The 22,194-nt window shown below is 47.5% G+C and overlaps 1 protein-coding gene and 1 pseudogene across 6 annotated transcripts in view; one reads left to right on the top strand and one right to left on the bottom strand.

The window, feature by feature from the left end:
* LOC116893360 overlaps window positions 1-22,194 on the top strand; it is a 545,263-nt pseudogene that overhangs the window by 74,002 nt on the left and 449,067 nt on the right.
* Znf536 (zinc finger protein 536) overlaps window positions 1-22,194 on the bottom strand; it is a 464,620-nt gene that overhangs the window by 343,647 nt on the left and 98,779 nt on the right. The window lies entirely within an intron of this gene.

Raw genomic sequence — 22,194 nt, 5'->3', positions numbered from 1 at the left:
AGCAGGAACACCAAGTCTCAAAACCACCTCTACATCTCCACCAGTAGAATAGAGAAAATAGGGATGGGGTATCACCGAGAAGTAGAGATGATCAATCAGCATGTAGTGGTTTCTGGCTCCAATCTCCAGCATCAATAAAGTAAATATAGAGTATAGATAGCATATGCAAGAGTTACAGTTCCACCTTGACACATAGCAACTGCTCAACTACTGGCCAGCATTGCTGGCCCTTGCTCAGCCGCTGTGTTCCAGGGACTCTGGGTCCTCAATCCATGTTGAGCTTAGTCCCAGATGGGCACCCATCTCTCTGAAATCCTGTATGTTCCAGACTACCTGAAGCAAGGCACGGGGCCACAAGGACCTTCCACTTAAGGGTGTATTTCATTTCATCTACCAAAGCCCCGCCAACATGCTCAAAGATACTCATCTAACCTGGCCATACAGAGCCAACATTTGTGATTCTTTGCTCTATGGTAAAACCTGGTTTCCTATTTGTAGAAGCAAGAACTTGATCTATGTCTATGGGGTTTCAACGTCTTCTCACCGCAGAGCACTTTCCAAAAGGAACTCATAAGTTCCACAAGGAACTGGGTAACTCTACAAGAGGAACCCTGATTCATCCACCTACCCCACCCTCGATCCACTTCTCTTGCTTCCAGAGCCTCTCCTCGGAGCCCTTGAATTACTGTGGACACCAGTTTGGAAACTACTGGTGCTGGAGTCTTCATGATGCTTGGTGACTTCCACACTTTGTGACAGTGGTATTAGTTGCTTGGGGATGGGGGTCATATATTGACAATCCGCTATAGCACTCTTACTGACCCCAACCAACATGGCACCCAAGTTTGGGGAGTCTGAATGGCACACTCTCTAGTCTTTACATAAGGACAGTCATTCAATCCCTATTCACCACTATTCGTTTCTCATTTCCCAGTGCTGTCAGTGATTTGATGCTGGAAGCCAGGCCTGTCTCGCCTCCAGCAGGGACACTGAGGGAGACCCAGACTTCTTAGACTTACTGTTTCGACCGGCAGTCTCTGGCCTCTACACATACTGGGAGGAAGAAACGCCCAACATCCTACCACAAGCCAGTCGCTTAAAAGATGTCGTGAGCAGCCAGCTTCCACGTGAAACTCCTCCCTGTAGACACGTTCCTTCAGTTCTATCTTGATCGAGAGAGTGTATACATCCTGCATGTGTGTCGTGTTAAAAAGAAGTAGAAGAAGGCTGAAGTCATATGTTCTAAAATTGAAGTGGACACATAAGTTCCCCTTAGGAAAGGCCTCCAAGGTGGGAAGGAAAGCATTATACAGAAACAGCACATGGAGAAAACCTGTGCGCGAAGGGACCTTATGCGGAAACAGAGCTTACAAAGGAGCAAGGAAGAGGAAAGAAGCTTCATTAAGAGACGTAGAATGGGAGGGATAGGGAGATAGCCACCACAAGAAGCTTTTAGGCCAGAGGAGCCTCTTTAGAGAGGGTCCTTCACTCCTCGACCAAATCACTAAACTGCCGGCCCTAATCTCAAGTCTCGGACCAATCCCGAGGACAAATAAACGTTTACAGGACGGCAGGAAATTTCACGTTCCGTGATTTAGTTCGGCATAGCATACACGTGAGGGACTTGGGTACCATAATTCCAAGTCACAGCACAGACTTAGTTAACTCTCTGTCCAAGATGGAGCTCAGCAAGGCGCGAGCAGATGCAAACTATGGGATCGGGCGTAAAGGGGCGGGGCTCTGCGTTCTCGAAGCTCATTTGCATGCCACCTTCACACCGTGGGAGTTTCCCCTCAAGCCTCTACCAAGGACTAGTTAAGGTTTCCTCAAACTGACGGACAGATTCCCTCAAATCAGTCCATCTCATTTTATGAGATGCCATTTAAAAGAAGCCATCGTGCTGTCCCCAACTACATAACTAAACGGATAACGAGGTCAGAGAGGACCACCCACGGAGATGCTGCACTGGGAAACAGTGGGGCAGTATGGGAGAAATAACCAGAGAGGGCAGGATAAGCACCAACTTTGGGGTGAGCTGTCAAGCGTAAGTCCTCGTATAGTACACTGTGCTGTGGGCCTTGGATGCTCAATGGCCTCTCAGAGCCCATTTCCTCCTCTTTAAGATGGGGGTGATGGTCATAAGAATGATTTAAACTAACTGAGAGAATCAGTAATTAGTTCACTAAAAACAATAATGTGTCGAGCACACAATTAGTAGCCGCCATTGCTGTTGCTTTTCTCACACAGGAAGGTAACCCAGGAGATGCTCTAGAATGGCCTGTCTAGTCAATGTCTCACACTAATTGTAGACTAGTAGATTCTTATTTATATGAGCAGGGACAAGGCCATAGGGCAAGAACCAGGAGCTTTGGTCATTGCCAGGCTGGTCATAATTCACTATTTGAGACTGACAGTCCATTCCCTCCCCGAGCCTTGACTTTCCCAGCTTCTTGAAACCAGGATTGAATGAAGGAGTGTCTGGAGAGCTTCTAGCACTGGGGAGTTTGAATTCCCAAGACTCTCATTGGCCCAGCCTTGGTGAATAAATGCCTTCCTCGCTTATAATAAATGCCCTAACCGAGCAAGTGACTCATTCAGCAATGGCCTCCAGTGTTCAGCTTGCAGGCTCAGTAAACAACACAGCGATGGACAGGCAAAGCCAACAAGCCATTCGCACCCAGGAGGGAAGGAAGGAACAGGCTCACGAAAACTCCAGTATGAGGTCTAGGATGAGCTGTGACAATGTCCTTGTCACCTAATTGGGAGGACCCCATTAGAGTCCTGCTAGAGCCTCTAAAAAGCTTTGACTGCTTCCTCTAAAGCTCACCCCTAGACTTTGGCCTACTTCCTACTTACGGTCATCCCAACTCTCACCTTGATCTATTGCCTTAAAAATACTGTAGCAGTATAAGTATAATATATTGGGGTGGCCACCCTCTTTCTATTTCTCAACATCAAGCCAAGAATTCTATGACTGAGACTTCGGGGGCTGCAGAAGCATCTTCTAAAGCAGCGTAATTTCTCCGAGGAGAGGTCACATATTAAATGTAGTTTGCTAAAATACAATACCTGAGGCCAGCCATCTTTATAAAGCAAAAAGTTGTATTCAGCTCCTCGGTCTGAAGATTATGGAGACTAGCATTTGCTCAGATCTGGAGAGGGCCTCATGGCAAGCAGCAAGAACACACAAGAGTGAACAGTCCCCAAACTGATCAGCAGACAGCAATTCATACGGCCAAGCTTCTCTCTTCGGTTTGATTTTATGAGAGAGTGACCATTTTTATTTTTTACTTATTTTTTGTTACTATCATTACCATTATTTTTATTTGCAGCGTGAGTGATTGAGACCAGGCCCTCATGCATGGTAGACAGGCATCCTACCACCAAGATATATCGTCACCCCCATAGGCTCACTCTTATCACTACTCCCTATTTGGGTAGCCCAGAACTCCAAGAGGGCTTATCTCAATCTTCCAAGAATAGCTCCCTGAAGACTCTACCTCTTGAAGGTCCTATCTCCTTCATCATATGAAATACTACGTTCATACCACATGACCCCCAAGGGACACCCTCAACCATATTCAAATCACATCAGGTCTGTTTAGCAACTGGACAGACTGTGAAAGACGCGTGCTGCTCTTTCCGAGGACTCGGTCTTGTTCCTATCACTCAGGTCATGTGACTCACTACCACCTGTGACATCAGCTGCAGAGCATCCCATGTCCTTTTCTGACCTCCACAGTCCCCTTCACTCACAGACCCATACCCATAGGCACTTGTACACTCACACGTTTTAAAAGGCTACTTACAAAGCCTGTCCACTCCTCTGCTACACACAAGATTGGAACTACCTCAAAAACCCCAGGGGCTTGTGCGGAAATCCACACATGCAAGTTCAGGTTTGAAGCTTGCTGCATCAGGGACCTTGGGTTCTTTGGAAGACTCCCGGTCAGCAGCCCAGCTGTGGATGGAGTCTTCCTGGGGTAGACACCTTCCTGCAGTCCTCCCCATACCCAAGTTAAGCCCTGGTGACCTGGAACAGTGGGGCAGGGATGGGAAGATCAATACACAGAGCTTGGCTATTGGTATGAAGGTCAGGTTCCCACCCCAGGGACCACGAGGTGTGGCTTCGGACAAATATACACACACGCCATCCCGACGTTTGTTTTGTAGTGTAAACACATAGTCTCTAAAATAGGCAATGTTGAGTCTCTGGCACAAACTAAGGGTATGAGAGTCACTGTTTACAATCCCTACAACCCTCCAGCTTGCAAAAGCTGTCAGATAATGACCACAGGAAAAGCTTTTCCCTTAACAGTGGGTCCTTGTCTTACTCTCAGGCTAGTTGGAATGACATAACCATAGAAGGGCTTTAAGAGGCCCCAGTCTGTCCCCACAGGAGTGGGGGGGAATGGAATGGGACAAAGCATCAGTCCCTGGGGAACTCTGCATGGCCAGGACAGTGCCTGGCCACCTAGGGAAGAGACCAATGCTCCTGTGACTACTGAGGTCTGTAGCCCTGTCGCCAACCCTGGGCTCGCAAATCTCCGAATTATTTATTCAAGTATTTACTGCTCCTTGGTATTTATTAACACAAACAGGATGGGAAAACAACAAAAATCATGGTTTTTATTTTTTTCCTTCTTCTCATTTCTTTCCATTGTTCTGCGTGGAAACTTTATTACACATTTGTTCAAAATAAGCTGCCAATAAGGTTGGATAAAATTAAACTCGGGCTGGAGGCTTTTTTTTTTTATTTCTCTTCAATCATTTTTCTCAGGTTGTTTTTATTTTCATAAGGATTTGAGACGTGGCGTTGGAGGTGGAGAATTTCACTGCCGAGGCAGTTACAACTCGGGGAGAGTTTATGAATTCTAATTTCGGGTTCTTTAAAGACGACTTAGGTTGTTTGACGGCTTGCTTCCCACAGAAGAGGTCTGTGCAGCCGAGTGTCTTCAAAGCACAGGGCGGAGAGCCAGAATCTTCCATACCGTAATGAGACTTAGAAATTTTCTATGATTTCTGATTTAGCAAAACTCCAGAGCAGCTCACGGTCTACAACCCCAGTGTCAACGTCTGTTTGAATATGTGATTTCGAGAAAGAGATGGGTTTTAAAGACAGAGTTGGTGAATAGGCTGAGATGATTCAATTTAAGACAGCAAAGGAAAAAAAAAAGAAATTAAAGAGAGAAAGCATCTTGTGGTGAAAATTATGTACTATAGTAATTTGATTACAGTTGAAAAGCAAACACTGTGTGTCATCAGCAAACAATAGAAATTTTTGTGCAACCAAACATTTTTTTGGGGGGTGATCTAACTATGATTTATACATCTAAAGTGATAAATTTAATCCCATCGCCAGTAGATCAATTGCAGGTATTACAGATAAAACCAGAATAAATCATTATGTCGCTGTGTCAGGAACACAAAAGGCTGATTTGGGAGGAGAGTTCTGACTTGAAGTTGAAATCTGTTTCCAGGCTCCAAGAGGACCATGTGCTATGGGGAAGTTCAGCGTATACACAAAGTCATCCGACCCAAATATGCTAATGATTTTTATTGGTCGAATCTTAAAAGTGAGGTTTATTTTTATGAGTATGCATTAATTAACCCAGCATGTCCTATCTTTCAGCCTATCTTGCCAGGGACTTTCATTTAAGATGTTTATTGTGAAATGTTTGCATTCTCCGCATTTGTGGCCCACACACAGATTATTTCATACTTTCCTTCGGAGCACTTTAGAAAGTTAAAAGGAGTTATTGTTTTTGATTAATGCCATTTTGGGGCAGTTTAAAGACCAAAAGAAAAAAAAAGTGGGGGAGGTCCAAATCCTAGCTCTGCCATAAGTTCTTCAACACTGAAAAAAAAAAGAAAGAAAAGAGGGATCTGTGTATATTGCACACTGCACAAAGGATCGGGGATGGGGCCGGCCTGGACGTATCCTGAGGACAGTGACCGGCCACCATGCATCAACCAGGAGAGAAGAGAGATGCTGGTCTCGGCAGAGGGCCTGGCACGGTGCCACGCAGATGGGCGTCCTAAGGCCCTGCCTGTCATCTTTTGATTAAGAAAAGGAAGTGATTTCACTAAAAAGCTATTCCCTCTTGTGTTGTTTTGTTTTAACTGAGTTTGTACTTTCCACTGAACTGGACATATTTATTGAGACTCATAAGTTCCTTCACGGTTACCAACATCACGACAATCTTAACAAACTATTTTTTTTCCTCTTGGCCAATTATCTAAATATCATAACTATAAAATATCTTAAAACAGTCCCCGTACTGTAAACATCTTAGCTACAAAGCCTTGAGTGTAAACAGTACGATACATCAGGATGGTTTTAAGCGATGTTATAAAAACTGCTCTTAAAATCTAAACAAAAATGTAAAGCTTCCATCTGCTTTATGATTTTTCCACTGCCGAACGGCTGCTGTGTGCCAGTCCACTGAACCGTGGCTTGCTAAAGAGATGGCTGGGGTCACAGATTGCAAAAACAGAGAGCATGTCTTTAATGCTGGGTTTTTTTTTTTCTTTCTTCTTCCCCTCAAGTCTCCCTGACACGGCTGGAAAGGAATGAAGAGCAACAGCAGTAGAAGAAAGGGGGGACACACACACAGCCTGTGGCAGGAGGAAGCCCTTCTCCTGAAGACACGTCTGTGCTGAAAGATGTCATTTCTGCAATTACATCAGGTCCTTGGGTGACTTCATAACCTGCAACCTCCATCCGCTCTGACTTCCTTGGGGATTTTTCTTTTTTGGCCCTTTCTGTACGAGTTAAAAATAGACAGCAAATTGCACAGTAAGGAAAGGCATTCAGAGCTTGTTTCTCTATCCACGTGCAGGTAGGGGGATGAAGATCGGTTTAGAACCTGCCAGCTCCCCTCTGCTCCGAGCCCTGGTCCTCGCGGGGAGGGCAAGTAAAAAGTCTATGCAAAGATACAAGAAGAAACCAGCCTCTCGTGGTAACTGGCCACTGTAGATAGGCTCCAGGGAGGAGGACGCTAGACGCAGAGGGGACTCCATGGGTGTCCTCAGACCTAAGTGCTCACCCTATCCCTCAGATGTCTATGCTTGCTCTTGATCTACCTTGGGGATGTTCCGTAGGACTGGCTTCACGGGGAGAGGTGTGATAGGTCTGAGATTCAGAAAGGGAAGTGGAAAGGAGAGAGCCACAGGGGACAGCGAATCTCATGAAGTCCTGCCACAAAGGATGCTGCCTCCCTGAAAAGTAAGTGCGACACAGAGGGTGGGCAGAGGCCGGGATTCTTGGGGCTGTCCTAGTGACTGGTTTAGGCAGTGGCTTGTAGAATGCCTCCTTTGACCAGTAGCACCCGTTAGCTTCCCCCAAGCCTACTTCCTAAGAATAACAGCCAGCACAGCCCTTGAGTTTGAGACTCTTGAGCGGACCCTGGCGTGCACTCAAGTGGAGCCAACGTGACCTTTGACTCCTGAGAAGCAGCTTCAAGTAAGGAAGGCTTCAGGACAGTCCTGGGGCCAGCCTGGGGCCAGCCTGGGGCCAGCCTGGGGCCAGCCTGGGGCCAGCCTGGGGCCAGCCTGGGGCCTGGAGTTAGCCTTGACCACTTCCCAGGACAGATTCTGCTGGAGCTGGAATAGAGCAGAGTTTGTGGCAGGACTGTCAGGAGTCAGCCTGCGTCTTCTAGGGCAACAAATTCCTATGAAGCTTCCCCACACAGCGCTTCCCAGATCAGCCCCCACAGGATGGCCCTGGCTCAGCACCCTGAGCATGTATCTGAGGAGAGGAAACAGGGCCAGATAAAAGAGGAACCACCGTTTCTGGAATTGCATCAACCTGTCCACGGTGGCTTCGCTTTCTCTGTGTCCAACCCCTTCTCCACACTCTAGGGTTGCAGTACTACACCCCTTCTATCCCCTTGTTGCATGGCAGAGCCTTAAAAGGCCACCCCTCTACTCATGAGGACAGCTCCCAGATTTCTAGGGAGGTCACCTACTTGGGATCTCCGACCTAGGGCGAGCAAATCCCCAATCATCCTGCAGACTGAGACCTCACTGCCGTCCAACTCCTTTCAAGGGCACACACTGCCCATGTGAAGTTTGGCCCTCAGTCCTCCTGAGACAATGAGCAAGGCACCCTCAAGAGAGAGGGGGCACGGCTGTTTTCCTGCAAGTCACTCTTGGATTCTCCGTTTACTCAAGGCTCCCATGTTCCGTCCCAAATTCCTACGGGAACAGCATCCTGGTGCCCAGGGTAGTAGCATGTGGCCTGGGTTCCCCCAGGCAGGCTGGCATGATTCTGCCACATTCCAAATTTAAATCTGGAACGGTCTCCTCCCTTCTCATTGCACAAGAACATGGGGGAAGGCATCTGCCTGGAAATAGCTGTCACTCAAAGGAGGAGCAGCGCAGTGGCTCCCCTGTGAGTGCATCATCCAGGATGACTTAGCCACAAAGATTCACACCCCAAGAGGAAGTGGGGAGCCTGCAGGAAACAGCAGCCGGCTCGTCACCCTTTAGGTGTTGCGCATGCCAAGGGTGAGCAGAACAACCCTGCAGAGAGGACCTCGTATCTTGATTAAGTCATCAGGGAAACTGAGGCACAAGGAAACATGGAGGTGACCAACGTCATGCAACCCCTAGGGTAATAACTCAGAAATCCTAGTGGGAACCAGCAGGAACCAGTCTGCACAGAAGACGGTGTCAATTACAGTCCGGCTCTCTATGGACCAGTGGGCCCAGTTCAGTCTTCACGCCAGCTTAAGAAGTGCTATAGGCACTGCCTCCAACAGAGACGAGGACACCAAAGCAAAAGAAGGTCAAGTCACTCGCCCAAGGTTAAACAGCCAAGCAACGAGAGCCCGAGGATTCAATCCCAGACCATTCGGCTCCACTCAGAGCCACTGTGCCACATGGTCTATCAACATCATCATCACCATCATCATCACCATCACCATCATCCGTGGCAAAGCACAGTTAATTCTTCCTAAGCTCCTGCCGGGAGCCCGGCCCACTGATGAGTTCTTTAAATGTCATGCATGATTATTTCAATTATTATTCACATTATCCCCCACCATGTGGGTACTAAGAAACCAGGGCACAGAGAGGCTGTGTGAGTCACAGAAGACCAGACGGCACCAACCGTCCAGTCTGAATCATGTGTGCCTGGGATTCCAGCACTTGGGAGGCTGAGGCAGGAGGAACACAGGCGGCAAGCACGCCCCCACTACATAGGAGGGCTTGGAAGAAGGGTGGGGTGGGGGACTCAGCAGAGAGCAAAGCCAACTCGGTTTACCAGCCGTGTCTCTGCCTCCTGCAAGGGCAGTAAGCTTCATCTGGGGCTTACCCCGGGGTGCTAGCCATCTCTCTGGCTCATGTCAGCAATGGGATGGGCGGGGACAGAAACCAAGCTTGTGTGCTGTGTCCAGCAAAGCTCTGGGTGCTGTGGCCACCAGCCCATGTGCACTTCCCCTTCACTGAGGCTAAGCTCCATGATGACAAGGGTTTATCCTAAGGCTAGCAATGGAAGAAGGCAGGCCAGGAACAGCCTAGCTTGCTGATGGCCAGGCAGAAATCCACAGTCCCCATGGATGCGGGCAGTGTTGGAATTGCACTGACCATATTTAGGTGGGGGTGGAGTGGAAACAACAGGATTGGGCTCAGCAACCAGATGCCCTGGGCCAGCAGGGAGTGTGCAGTGCCAGCTCCACGCTCTCTGGGCATGGTGGCCGCCATGCTATTAGAAGAGAAAAGAAGATACAGTGGAGGGACAAAGGAGGATAGATACCATCATGCATCCCAAGGTCCTCAAAAATGGGTTTCCAAGATCAAGGCCCAGAAGAGATAACCCGTGCCACCAGAGACCTACAAACCCACTAGCTACCTTTCCCTGCCTACGAAAACTTGGGCACAGATGAAATGAAAAATGCCAGTGGGTCGGGCTGCACTTTCCTCGAGCTAATCGCTAATGAAGTTTGGGGTGAGCTATTTTGAAAGCAGCCCACACAGCATAACCACACGCCATCATCAGATGCTGTCCTCAAATGCAATTTCATTCATAATTAAATATGAAAAAGCCACCACCTTAAAAATAACATCGGGGGGTCACAACGAAAGTCTCCAGCTCAGGCCATACATGCATGCCTCTGATGCCCTCTCTGACATGGTCTCTAAATCTTTCCTTTCTACACTCAACTGCAGCTCCAGACACACCTTCTACAGCCTTGCCCACAGAAATGTGCCTTCTAAGCATGCCGTCTTTCTCCTTTCTGCCCCAAGTGTCACCCAAGACTCTTAAGATCCACTCTACCCATACATGCAGGTGCACACCTAGAGTCCCAGCCTTAGCAAGTAGAGGCAAGAAGATGGCAAGTTCAGGTTCAAGGCTACCCTGGATTAAATAACGAGGGTGTGTGTGTGTGTGTGTGTGTGTGTGTGTGTGTGTGTGTGTGTGTCTGTGTCTGTATGTGTGTGTCTGTGTGTCTGTGTGTGTGTCTGTGTGTGTGGTCTGTGTGTGTGTGTGTGTGTGTGTGTGTGTGTGTGTGTGTCTGTGTCTCTCTGTGTGTGTGTCTCTGTGTGTGTCTGTGTGTGTGTGTCTGTGTGTCTGTGTGTGTGTCTGTGTGTGTGTGTGTGTCTGTGTGTCTGTGTGTGTATCTGTATGTGTGTGTGTCTGTGTGTCTGTGTGTGTGTGTGTGTCTGTATGTGTGTGTCTTTTTGTGTCTGTGTATGTGTCTGTATGTGTGTGTGTCTGTGTGTATGTCTCTGTGTGTGTCTGTGTGTGTGTGTCTGTGTGTCTGTGTGTGTGTCTGTGTGTGTGTCTGTGTGTGTGTGTGTCTGTGTGTGTGTGTCTGTATGTGTGTCTGTGTGTCTGTCGGGTGTCTGTCTGTGTGTCGGGGTGGGTATGTGGGTTTGTGTCTGTGTGTGTGTCTGTGTATATGTGTCTGTATGTGTGTCTCTCTGGGTGTGTGTGTGTGTGTGTGTGTGTGTGTGTGTATGCACACGCGTGCGAGCACTCGCACACAGACAGAACTTCTGCTAACCTTGCATTTCCAAAGCATCTGTTGATGCTCCCTCTGTCAAGACTCCATGTCGGGTCCAGCGCTATCTTGTATCTTGTTCTAAGAACCACCATCATCCTTTGTGTTGGCGTTCCATTCATTCACCCATTCACTCAGTAAGTAAGCACCTCCTACATGCCAGGAAAGCAAGCGATTGGACCAGACACGGTACCTGCCTATACAGTGGCAATATCTAGAAGGAACAGACAGCAAACGCATCGAAGCCACGCAACATCCTTCTCATCTAGACTCTAACACCCTGCAGGCAAGTCCAGCCTTACACACACGCACAGGACACACATTCATGCTTACTAGGCTGAGGAGATGCCTTAGTGATTAAAGTGCTTGCCCCACAAGCATGAGGAGCACAGTTTGGATCCCCAGAACCCACACAAATGTCAGGTGTGCAGTCCATATATAATTCTGCACTCGGGAGGTAGAAACAGGAGATCCCCGAAGCAAGTCAAGCAAGCCAAAATGGGTGAGGTCTGGGTTCAATCGAGAGATCCTATGTTTATGAATAAAGGGAAAAGGATCTAGAAAATATTTCCAGGCTCTGCCTCAGGTACACGTACATATGCGTGCAGGTGTGCACATGCACATCACACACACGTGAACAAACATTCACCCACATGCATATGTAATACATGCATGCACACACGCAAGGTGGGGATGGAGATGCTAACTGGCTAATGGTTCCAGGTAGCGCCCTCCTCACTGACACCCCTGTGGATCTGTTCTCTAGAACACCTCTAGAAGTGCATTTAGAAGGACATTTCCATATTCTGCGGAGAGAGTTATTGGGCCAGGACCAGCTCTTGTCAGTCTCCATTCCACCTCTTGGTTCTAAGTAACTGCCGAACAAGCTGCTTTTGATCTGTAAGCTCTAGCAACTGGAGGCAAACGGTGCAGGACCAAGAGGAAGTAGGACCATACCCTAAGCCCAGGTGACTAACAGATACCAGGAATGTTTTAAATGATCTGGGGTTGGTTCCATGGAAGGAGATGTCATTCAGACATAACTGCACGTTGGAGGAGCTATGGTGCATTTAATATCACTGCACTGCAAAACATACTGGCTGAGGGGGAAAGGCCAGCCCCAGTGTATAGAAGCCGTGAAGCAGGGAGAAGACAAGTCAGGTACTGGGAAGAGGTCAGACATGAGGGCTGATGCAGCTGGCCAAAGACCGGTCACTGCCTAACCTAGCACTTACCTGACACACATCTGGGTCAAGCTTAGGCCCTGTGGAAATGCTGGGTCAAATACACCTGGCTGGGGAAAGCCTCAGCCACAGTCTCTTTACTGAGATTGAAGAAAAGGAGTGTTTTAGACACCGGACACCATTCTTTTATTTCCTGACACAATGGTTCCAGGTCTGTGGTGACAGATGCGCACAGCTAATATTTGGCAGGGTCAGAATTAAAAGCCAGCTCCCTGGAGAGCTTCATTCCACCTAACCCAAGTTCCCCACACTCTGACTTTCTCCCCATACCTTTTCCTCACTTCCCACCCACCCCAGCTCCATGTATTGCGTGGAAAAAAAATCATAAGAGCTACTGAGACTGCTGTGATTTCACCGTGAACAGCATTGTTCTGATCAAGACACAGGGCGAAGGTCCCCAGGGTTCTCTCACAGTCCTTACCTTTTCTAATGTGTCTATTAAAGGGGAATGGGCTTGTATGCATAGACCCAGCATCTAGATGAGAAGAGACAGGAGCAGAGGTAAACATGACCTCAACTACAGGTGAGGAAACCTCATCCTTAGCCACATCTTTAGAGGTGTCCTGATCTGACAACATTACCCCATGGTCAACCATGACATTGGCCTTGAATGTCTCACTCCACTGTTCTAATACCTGTGAAGTTAGTACATACTTCCTATCCAAGAATTTGATAAGAACTCCAAAGAGAAGGTGGGTTTCAGGGGTTGTTGGGTTCATTAACTCACAATTAACTTTCTAGGTGTCCAGCTAATAAGTTTCTATAAACATTTTCTCTACCCATTCCCAAAATTTGCACAGCTTTGCATCCAATTTGGAAGCCATCATTGATATATTTAAATCATCAGAACAATGTCTCTTTCTGCATAAAGCAAAAGGAATGTTCTGGAACCCCAAGCACTCACTTCCCATTGGCTGGGCTGCCTCTTTGCCTGGTACCTACCATGCTCATGCTCATCAAAGTTGTGGGTGTGTTGCCGTCCTGTGTCCATCAATAACCAGCAAATTAACAGCTTGCTTGTGTAGACACTTCTATTTTCAACCTGAAGGGTGATTTGGGGGTTTCTTTTAAATTTAACTATCCTCATTAAGGATTCATAGCATACCCAAAGAGTGATTTTTTTAAAAAATCATCTCTGCAGAAAAGGAATATCAGCAAAAAATAATCACTATTCCAGGCTCAACAATGAGTCCCTAATGAGGACAGCAGTCATCAGTTAAACAAACATATCATTAGGTTGAGAATAGATATGTCAACACAGACACGGTCCACTAATTTGTGGGGTGGTTTTGTCTGGGGTTGGTCTCAGTGGGGTCCAGAAGGTGGGTGGGCATTCTTAGGGCAGAGTTCTAGGTTTCTGTATCAGGTAAGGCATAAGCTATGGGTGAGGTTGGACCACATGGAAGGTTCTCGTAGGCTATCTACCACTAGGCAAAGAAGTAGATAAGGAAGGGGTCACTGTCCAGGGAGTGAGGCAGATCTGCAGTGGTGAATTGGGTTTTACCACCGGCTTGGAGTCAGAAGAAGCCCTAGACAGAGAGAGTGATGGGAGGGTCATGAAGAAGTATGTCTTCCTTAAAGGACCTATCGTTACACCGATGCCAGGGACTAAGTGCTACCTTGTGTTCAGCGTTGATGTCTTCCCAATTGTCTCCAATGGTAAGCATGCTTCCTGCTGATTCCCAGTCCGCCCCATCCATCAAGAGCTTCTACCTGGCCTAGAGCCCTCCGTCCTTGAATATGACTTAGATTCCCCAGAGGATCACACAGGAGAACCATTAGAATTTTCAAATTTCTCGCTGAGGGGTGGGGGGAACTACAGTCTTCCACATACAAATTGGGGCTATAGTTGGAGAAGCCCCTGTAATGCTCAGTCTCCATTTTCCACTTGGCTGCATTAGGAGTTACCTAGCGGACAATACCTCTCCGTGGGCCTGTAGGACTCACCCAGAAAGTGGGCGGCGCCATCCCATAGGCTGGGGTCCCAAACTGAGCAAAAACAAAGAGAGTGAGCTGAACACCAGCGTTCCTCTCCGCTCCCTGACTGCAGAGGCAGAGTGGCCCGCCATTTAACATCCTTTACACGGTGTCTTCCCCACCAGGAAAGACTGTTCTCTCCTCACACTGTGAGCTGAAATCGCCTCTTCCTTCACTGGGTTGCTGTTGTCGGGAATATTTTGGATAGCAACAAGAAAATTAACAAGCATACAAGACCCAAGCAGGACTCATGGATCATGGGAGCATGTTTGTTTTCAATGCATTTATAAAGATTTCATAGGTGTGGGGTACTGTACCTGGGGTATAACCCGGACCAGTGAATATTTATTTAAGGGAAGGGGAAAGGATGGTAAATGGATAAATAATTAAGATAATTAGAGGTTAGGCTAAGGCATTATGAATGGATATTATAGTAAGTGGAGCTAAAGGATAGGAAAGGAGTAGGTAAACTTTACAGAGGGAGGAGATGAGGCATCCAAAGGGCTGAAGAAGGGACAGTCCCGTAAGTGTGGGCAGGCAAGGGTCCTACCACTCCACATAAGGTTAGTCACTCTCATACTACAGAGGCGTCCATCTCTAAGGCGCTAAGGACCGTGGCTTCCTGTATCACAGAGCAGGATAGAACAGACAGGGCCAGAGGATTTGGGGACTGATGTTAGGGAAAGATAAGGAACGCTCCAGAGAGCATCTCTTTTCTCATGGAGACAAGACCACCCACAGCAGGTAGAGGGGAAAAAAAGACAAAAACAGCATTGACCACTCTTAACTACAAGCATGAGAGGGCCATGGCTGACCCATGGGCATACGAGTGCCCATAGGCTGTACCCACTGTGGTTGAAGATTCTCAACTTTGTGAGAGTCTTTGGCTCAACTGTATATGCTTTTCTCCCATAAAGCGAAGCGCGAGGAGTTGGCACAGGGTAGGTGGATAACTGAGTCCCCTGAAGTGCGCAGGATGAGGGAAGGAAATGCCTTGCTGGGGAGCTGAGGGGAGATGTGAGCAAGCAGTTAAGAAGGTGGATTGTGATGCAGAAGCACACAGCAATGGGGGCAAGAAGGCAGCAGAAGGATTGAAGGCGAGGGCTGCAAAGATTGGGCCGTGCAGTCCCCACAAAAAGTGGTTAACAGAACACAGAGCATTGAGTGACACAGCCAGATGTTGGAAGCCAATTGCAGGTGACGGTCACTGCCAAGCCATAGTGAGACTATGGGCTGAGTGGGTAAAATCAAGTGAGTAAAAGAAACTTTGGCGGCAGTGAGAAGGTTAGAAGGCACGATCCATTATGCTACATGCAGAGCCTCCATGCTCTCGGCCAGAAGCTCAAAGAGGAAGTGTTTCACCGGAAGTGTTAATACCAAGGTTATCATCAATCCACTCTGCAAGGCATTCTGGTTGGAAACGGGCAGTGTTATGTTGGGACCTCAGGAACTAGCACTTGCTTAAGAACTGGTAAGCCAGACACGGAAGCTCACCCCTGGCATCCCAGCACTTGAGAGGTTGAGGCAGGAGGATTGTCAGCAGCTTGAGGCCGGCTTGGACTACAGACTGAATTTCCAGCCTGCCCAACTGCAGAGTTAGACCTTGTTTCCATTGTTGGTGGTACCAACAGTGGCAAAACCCAGTATTTTGTCACAAGGATAAACATGACCTTGATTTCTTGGTGTCAGTGACCTTGAACATGTGGTTTCCCCCAGTGCATTGCTCTTAAACTGTAAATCCTAAAAGCAGTTGCAGAAAAAGCAATGTGGTTGTGTGGTGAAAATCCAGAGAGACCTCTGCCTCTCCTGGCTCAAGCAAGGGGTTTGTGGGCCCACAAGCCACACTCTCTGTAGAAGCCAGTCCCTGGGGCAGAAAGCTAAGCCCTGTGTCAACACTGGGAAGCCACCATGCCATGTGCTATCTCCCCTTTCAGATCCCAAGAGCGCAAGCCTGCAGTGGCTGTGTACTAGGAGCAGCGCAGGGAAGCAGGTCCCTAGTGCTGTTTCCCAGACAAGAGCTCAGAGAGCGAGGAGCCTTGGAAGTCTGGGAAAAGCCAGAGGGGCCATCCGACATCCCTAAAGCCCATGGAGGCAGAGGAAGGTTTCAGAGGTGGTCCTTCAGCTCCCCACTCTGCAGTCTCACCTTCCTGCACCTCCTTGATCCATGCTCAACCCAGGGAACGGCAGCAGGTTGCCCTCACAGTGAAGGCGGGTGCAAATCTGAGCTTCCCACTACCACCCTGCGTTCAAAAAAAGCCAACCACTAGAGAGGTGATTTCTACTCTAGTCATACTTTCTTTGTCCAAGCTGCTTACACTGTTAAATTTATTTTAACGTAACTCCCCGTGCCACAAACCTGGGCAGGATCATACTTAGTACAATTAATATTTAACATGTGGGCACCCAGAAACTCCTGGCATTCTGACGAATAAAGCATAAAACCCATAACTCAATATTTATCTGACTCAGAAAAAAATCAGATGTGATACTGTTGGTGACAGGACCCATCACAGTAACAGAAGTAGGGGGATTTCTTTATTGAGCGCCTACTGTATACCTGCCACAGTGGGGTTTTTTTTTTTATTTTTTAAGTGTAGCATCTTATTGAGATCATGGCATAATAAAACGTCACCCAAAACATACACTTTTGCACAATTTAGTCTTATTCTACTCGATCAATATTTTTGCAACTTGGGTAGTTCAGTTCCATAATAGCCAAATCAATTTCAATATTTTTTTTCTCCTCAGAAATTTGGTGGGGAAAGCATCTTCCCCATGTGCAGACCTGAGAACTTAAGTCATGCACCTGGAGCAAAAAATAGTCTGCTATGCTCAAAAATCACACACACACATATATATATATATATATATATATATATATATATATATATATATATATATATATATATATATATCCCTGAGAATGTTTGGCAGTTCAGAGCAGTGTACCTGCATGAAAGCAAAGAGACTCAGCTGCGGCAATCCCTGTGGTCCCAGAGATGGTCCTGTCCAGTCAGAGGGGCACTGGCTTAGAATCCTAGCACTGGTGGAGAGAGCAGGGCCAAGGGAGCAGGAGAGACAGGAAGACTTAGGACTCCAGGCCAGCCTTGGCTACTCAGTGAGACCTTTCCTCCAAAACAAACAAACACAAGGTAACTGTAGCAAGTACTTGTAAGGGCTATAAATTAGCGGTTCCTTTAAAGGCGACTTAATTGCCACTTAGAAGGGCCTTTTACTGTGTGAGCCATCTACTTCACAAAACAGAACTCCATTAAGGTTTCTCAGAATGCCCAGCTCTATAAGCAGGCACTTTGTCGAGCAGGTTTGAAAGAGATTCCTTCCCACCTTCCATTCCCCCAGTCCTCCAAAATTCCAGATAAGCCTATTTTTTACTCAGAGGGCAAAGTTGGCCTCGGCTTATGTGTTTCCCTTCACAAAGGATAAGTTTTCAGCAAGCAGGACCACATTCCTACCAAGCAAAAATATTCTCCCATAAGCTGATTGTCCCAGACCTGCTGAGCCTTTCTCAATGAGGCTCTGTTCTGCTGCCTTGCAGATGTGTGGCCTGTGTTCTCAGATGTGACTTGGGACAGGTGTTTGTCTTTTGAGAGGTAGGAGAGGGGCCCTGAGCCAGACCTTGCAACCACTGGGGTGCCTCATCTAAAGCTACTAGCTTTCTCTACGATGAAAAAGCAAATTCTCCGAGACCTACTTCAATATCCTGCCCTCTGCAATCCTCTTCTCACTGTCAGAAATAGTTGAAATTTCTACTGTCACAAGAGAGGAAGGGGGTGGGGGTCAAGAAGAGTGACATTAAAGAAGCCAGCATTTGGAAGTACCTTTTGATGGCCCCTAATTTATAAAGGTCACCGCTAGAAGTGACCTTTATAAAAAGTACACCCATTGACTGCTGATGCTGGCTCCATGAACAATGGAGGAGGGGTATACAAAAGGAAACTCCCTTCACAGAAATGAATATGCAATCATATTTTCCTAGAGAAAGGCATGCTTGTTTCTCTTGCATGGTTGAAGCCCACCATTCTGTCCCTCTGATGGTGTGGAATCACTACACCGGAGCGTTATTTCAGAAGCACACATGGAAGGCACTTGCATTACAAGATGATCCCAATGGAACTTGGGTTAAGGCTATGTGGACAGCAAAATAACAGCACAACTTATTGAATAAGTCATCATCAAGAGCCAGTTTTCCCTTTAGTCACCACAGAGAGCGTCCATTGAGTGCAGATGAAGGATATATGAAGACCCTAATTCATACCTGCCCAGGAGTTCTTTACTTCACCTGGCACGCAAGGGTTTTCCTTTGATGGGAACAGGAAGATGTCCCTAGGTAGCCATAGCCAGCCAAGGGCATTCGCAAAGTCTCAGACTGCTCCTTTATTGAGGCTGGGGAGCTATCCCTGTTGACCTCTCCAGGCTCTATGGTCACTGCAGCCCAGCAATTCCTCTCCACACCCACAGGGGAGCTATGCAGAACTGAGCACTAAAAGCGCCTCATTGCTCAATGCTAAGCTAGTGTGTGAGCAGCAATCATCACGCTAATTGCGCATGAAAGTCTTTCACTCCACACCAGGCACTGTGCATCACATCACCATACACCCCCAAGTAGATTTCCTCCCTTATTGGAGAGAAAACAGGCACAAGAAAACCTGTCTACCCGAGACTGGTGGTATAGACCAGTAAGGGGTATGGCCTAATGGTAGAGCATTTGCCTGGAATCCTCCAATGAAGAACTGGGGGTGCGATAAAATGGGAGTGTGTTTGCCTAATATGCCCTAAGGTTCTAGGGTTTATCCCTTCCTCCTCCTCCTCCTCCTCCTCCTCCTCCTCCTCCTCCTCCTCCTCCTCCTCCTCCTTCCTCGCACACACACACAAACACAACACACAACAACTTCCTCCTCCTCTAGTACACCACACACACATACACATACACACACACACACACACATATACACACACATATACACATACATACACACTCACACATATACAAACACACACACACACACACACACACACACATACACACACAACACATACACACACACACACATACACACACACACACACACACACACACACACACACACACACACACACACACACACACACACACACACACACACACACACACACACACACACACACACACACACACACACACACACGGAACATAAAAATCAATGATTCAAGGATCCTGGGCCAGTCTAACTTACTCATCATACTGGCCACTGGTGTCTGAGTAGATTTTTGGACATGGGCCCTTTACAATGGGGAAGGTTACGGTATAATCCAAAAAAATGGTTCCCCTGACCTTAAGAGTCATTAGGATTGCTAATTCCTAATTCATCAGAGGACAAATACGTTGCCCTCAGGATAAAATCCCACAGCTCAAGTCAAAAGTAACAGAGAACGGTGGCAAGTCCGAGACGCTTGGGCGTGATCTGAGGGTGACCAAGACACACGTGGCCACTTAAGAGAGTTTAGATACAAACGCAGTTCACAAAAGCAGCTCCTAAAGGGAGGGTATGTGGCTGTGCCCTTCAGGCTTTTCTAGAAGTTCCAAACAAAGCCTGCTGAGGGGGACCAGGGGAACAATTACAGCATGCAAATGTCATGTGATTTTTGTCACTGATCTTTTAACATGCATAGCTGGGTTCATGTGTCTCCAATTCAAAATCTAAAATTGAATTCTTATGTGGAGATAATTATAAGCAAAAATCAAATGCAGGCTTGAAAAACACTCTACTTCAGTCATAAAATAACCGCTCGCCAAGAAAAGCCCAGATCCCAGAGGAAGTAGGCATGGGCAGCTTCCACTGGCTGGAGCAGGGGTCAGAGGTGAAGGGGGCTGCAGGCCTCCGTCTTGGGCAATTTGGTGTGAATCCTGATGCCTCTGACTTGAGTTTTATACCCAAAGTCCGAGGGGAGATATGCTCGTTTTTATTTCATTTCAACAACAGTGCCTTCTTTTAAGAAAAAAACGAAACAAAACAAAACCCAAACTGCTCAATTGGAAGTAAATAAATAAGCTGGAAGTTTAAAACAAAAATTAAAAAGTGTCTTCAGAAGGTCATTTGTGTGGTGCCGTCCACCTTGGTGTGTCACGGTGGAGATTCATGGCCATGTCTTCATCCCTCACAAACTATCAGAAAATCCCTGGAGAATAAACCAAAGGGATACGTGTGGCTGTCCAAATGGAGACCTGCCACTGTGAAGAAAGAGACGGGCCTGTTCATAGAACTCAGCCTTCCCTGCTTATCCCAAGTTATCATCCTTTTCTTACCCTGTCCTCGACTCCATAGACAGAGCCCACCCCACCCCATCACGGCCCCAGCCTTCTTCCTCAGATTAAGCAGAGCAGCAAGTGTTCCTCTTAGCAGGCAGTGCCTCCTGGTTAGAGCCTCTTCAAAGAGTCTGCTCTTCTGAGTTTTGCTTGCTTGCCTGGAGCATGGCAAGGGGTTAGCATCTGACCCCAGCGCTATTAAATCTTTTTAAAGTTTAATCTTTGGGGGATTTCAACTGTAAATAAAGAACACTGCACATGTAAAAAATAAACTCACACTCATGACTTCATGCATGACCCCGAGTTCAAGTTCTGTTTGTGATTTAGCAGAGAGGAGACGAGGTATTCTGGGTGTAGTCTCTGGGTGTTGGGACTGGGCTCCCCTAAAGCATTGTGGGACTGCAAATGAGAGAGGACGGCCCCTCACTCTACAGGAGAGGTGACAGTCAACAGCCACATGTCTGTCGCTGTAGTACAGCTGGACACCCGTAACCAAGCCTCAGATCGCTCTGGACTGTCCACATCTGGAGTCTGTTCACAAATAACATCTGGCCTAATCTTTTGCCAACAGTTGGTGCCAGGGCTGCACTCTCGTCGGGCCACTGAACCCAGAATTGAACCCAAAAGGAAACGCTAGACCTGGCTCTTTCAAGGTTCTGTGGCTCGCCTGTGCAGATCATCGGAATGGTCTGTAGGAGATGGGCAACGGGGACATTGGTGCTCCCAAGTAGGAGGCATGGACCCTCTGCAGCCTGAAGACCATGGTCAGTGTACCCTAGACAAACCGCTACACCACTGTCAGCCTCTCTAGCACTTTTCTGTTTGACTCTTGCTTGAGCCCCACCACAGCTTCCAGCCATAGTAACACAGCATTTACCATCCTTTCCAAGACGAAGAAACCTACTTCTAAGAAGCCCTACCTCCTTGTAGGCAACAGTTGCAAAGACTGCCTGCCTCTCCTTCAAGTTCTCCAGCCTATCGATAAGGAACGGCCTCAAGGGCAGGTGTACTGGCTACCATGTCTTTAGTATAACTAAATACACGAGGCAGGCTGCTTTACGACCGCCGAAGGAAAGAGGTTCTGCAGGCGCATAACCAATGACCCAAATTTGGGAATGGCCTCACTGAAACTGTCCTGGGACAGCAGCACAGAGCTCTCTGCATAACAAGACGCAGAGAATAACCGCATGTGGGTTCGTGTGGTTTCCTCTTCCTTACGTGTGATTTCTGATGATTTTTTTCCCATCCTAATCATTTCCCAAAAAATTCTTACCTGGATACACTGTGGTTGGATGACTTTCTACCCTCTTATTGTCTCACAAGAGTAATTACGTTTCTGTACATGAAGTTTGGAGAAGGTTCAAACCAGATGACAGCCAAACCCCAACTGTGTAGCTACAGCTGTCCCCTGACCTTCACACCTATGATGTTAGAGCCCTGAGATGGTCAGGATAGAGCATGGAGAGGGAACCTCATGCATCTTTATTCACTATGTGTGCTGTTATTCCTATGGGAGAGGAAGACACGAACCACCTCCTAGAGTTGGGCAAGTGCCCAACGCTGATGTCGATGAAGCTAGAACAAGAGTTCTCACTCATTCAAGAACTCACAGTGGCTCTGATCACCAACACAAGACTGCCAGTTAAACAAGTTCCTGTGC

This window comes from Rattus rattus, chromosome 2 (assembly GCF_011064425.1).
Source record: "Rattus rattus isolate New Zealand chromosome 2, Rrattus_CSIRO_v1, whole genome shotgun sequence".
Taxonomy (NCBI): Eukaryota; Metazoa; Chordata; class Mammalia; order Rodentia; family Muridae; genus Rattus; species Rattus rattus.
This window is presented reverse-complemented; position numbering and strand designations above follow the sequence as displayed.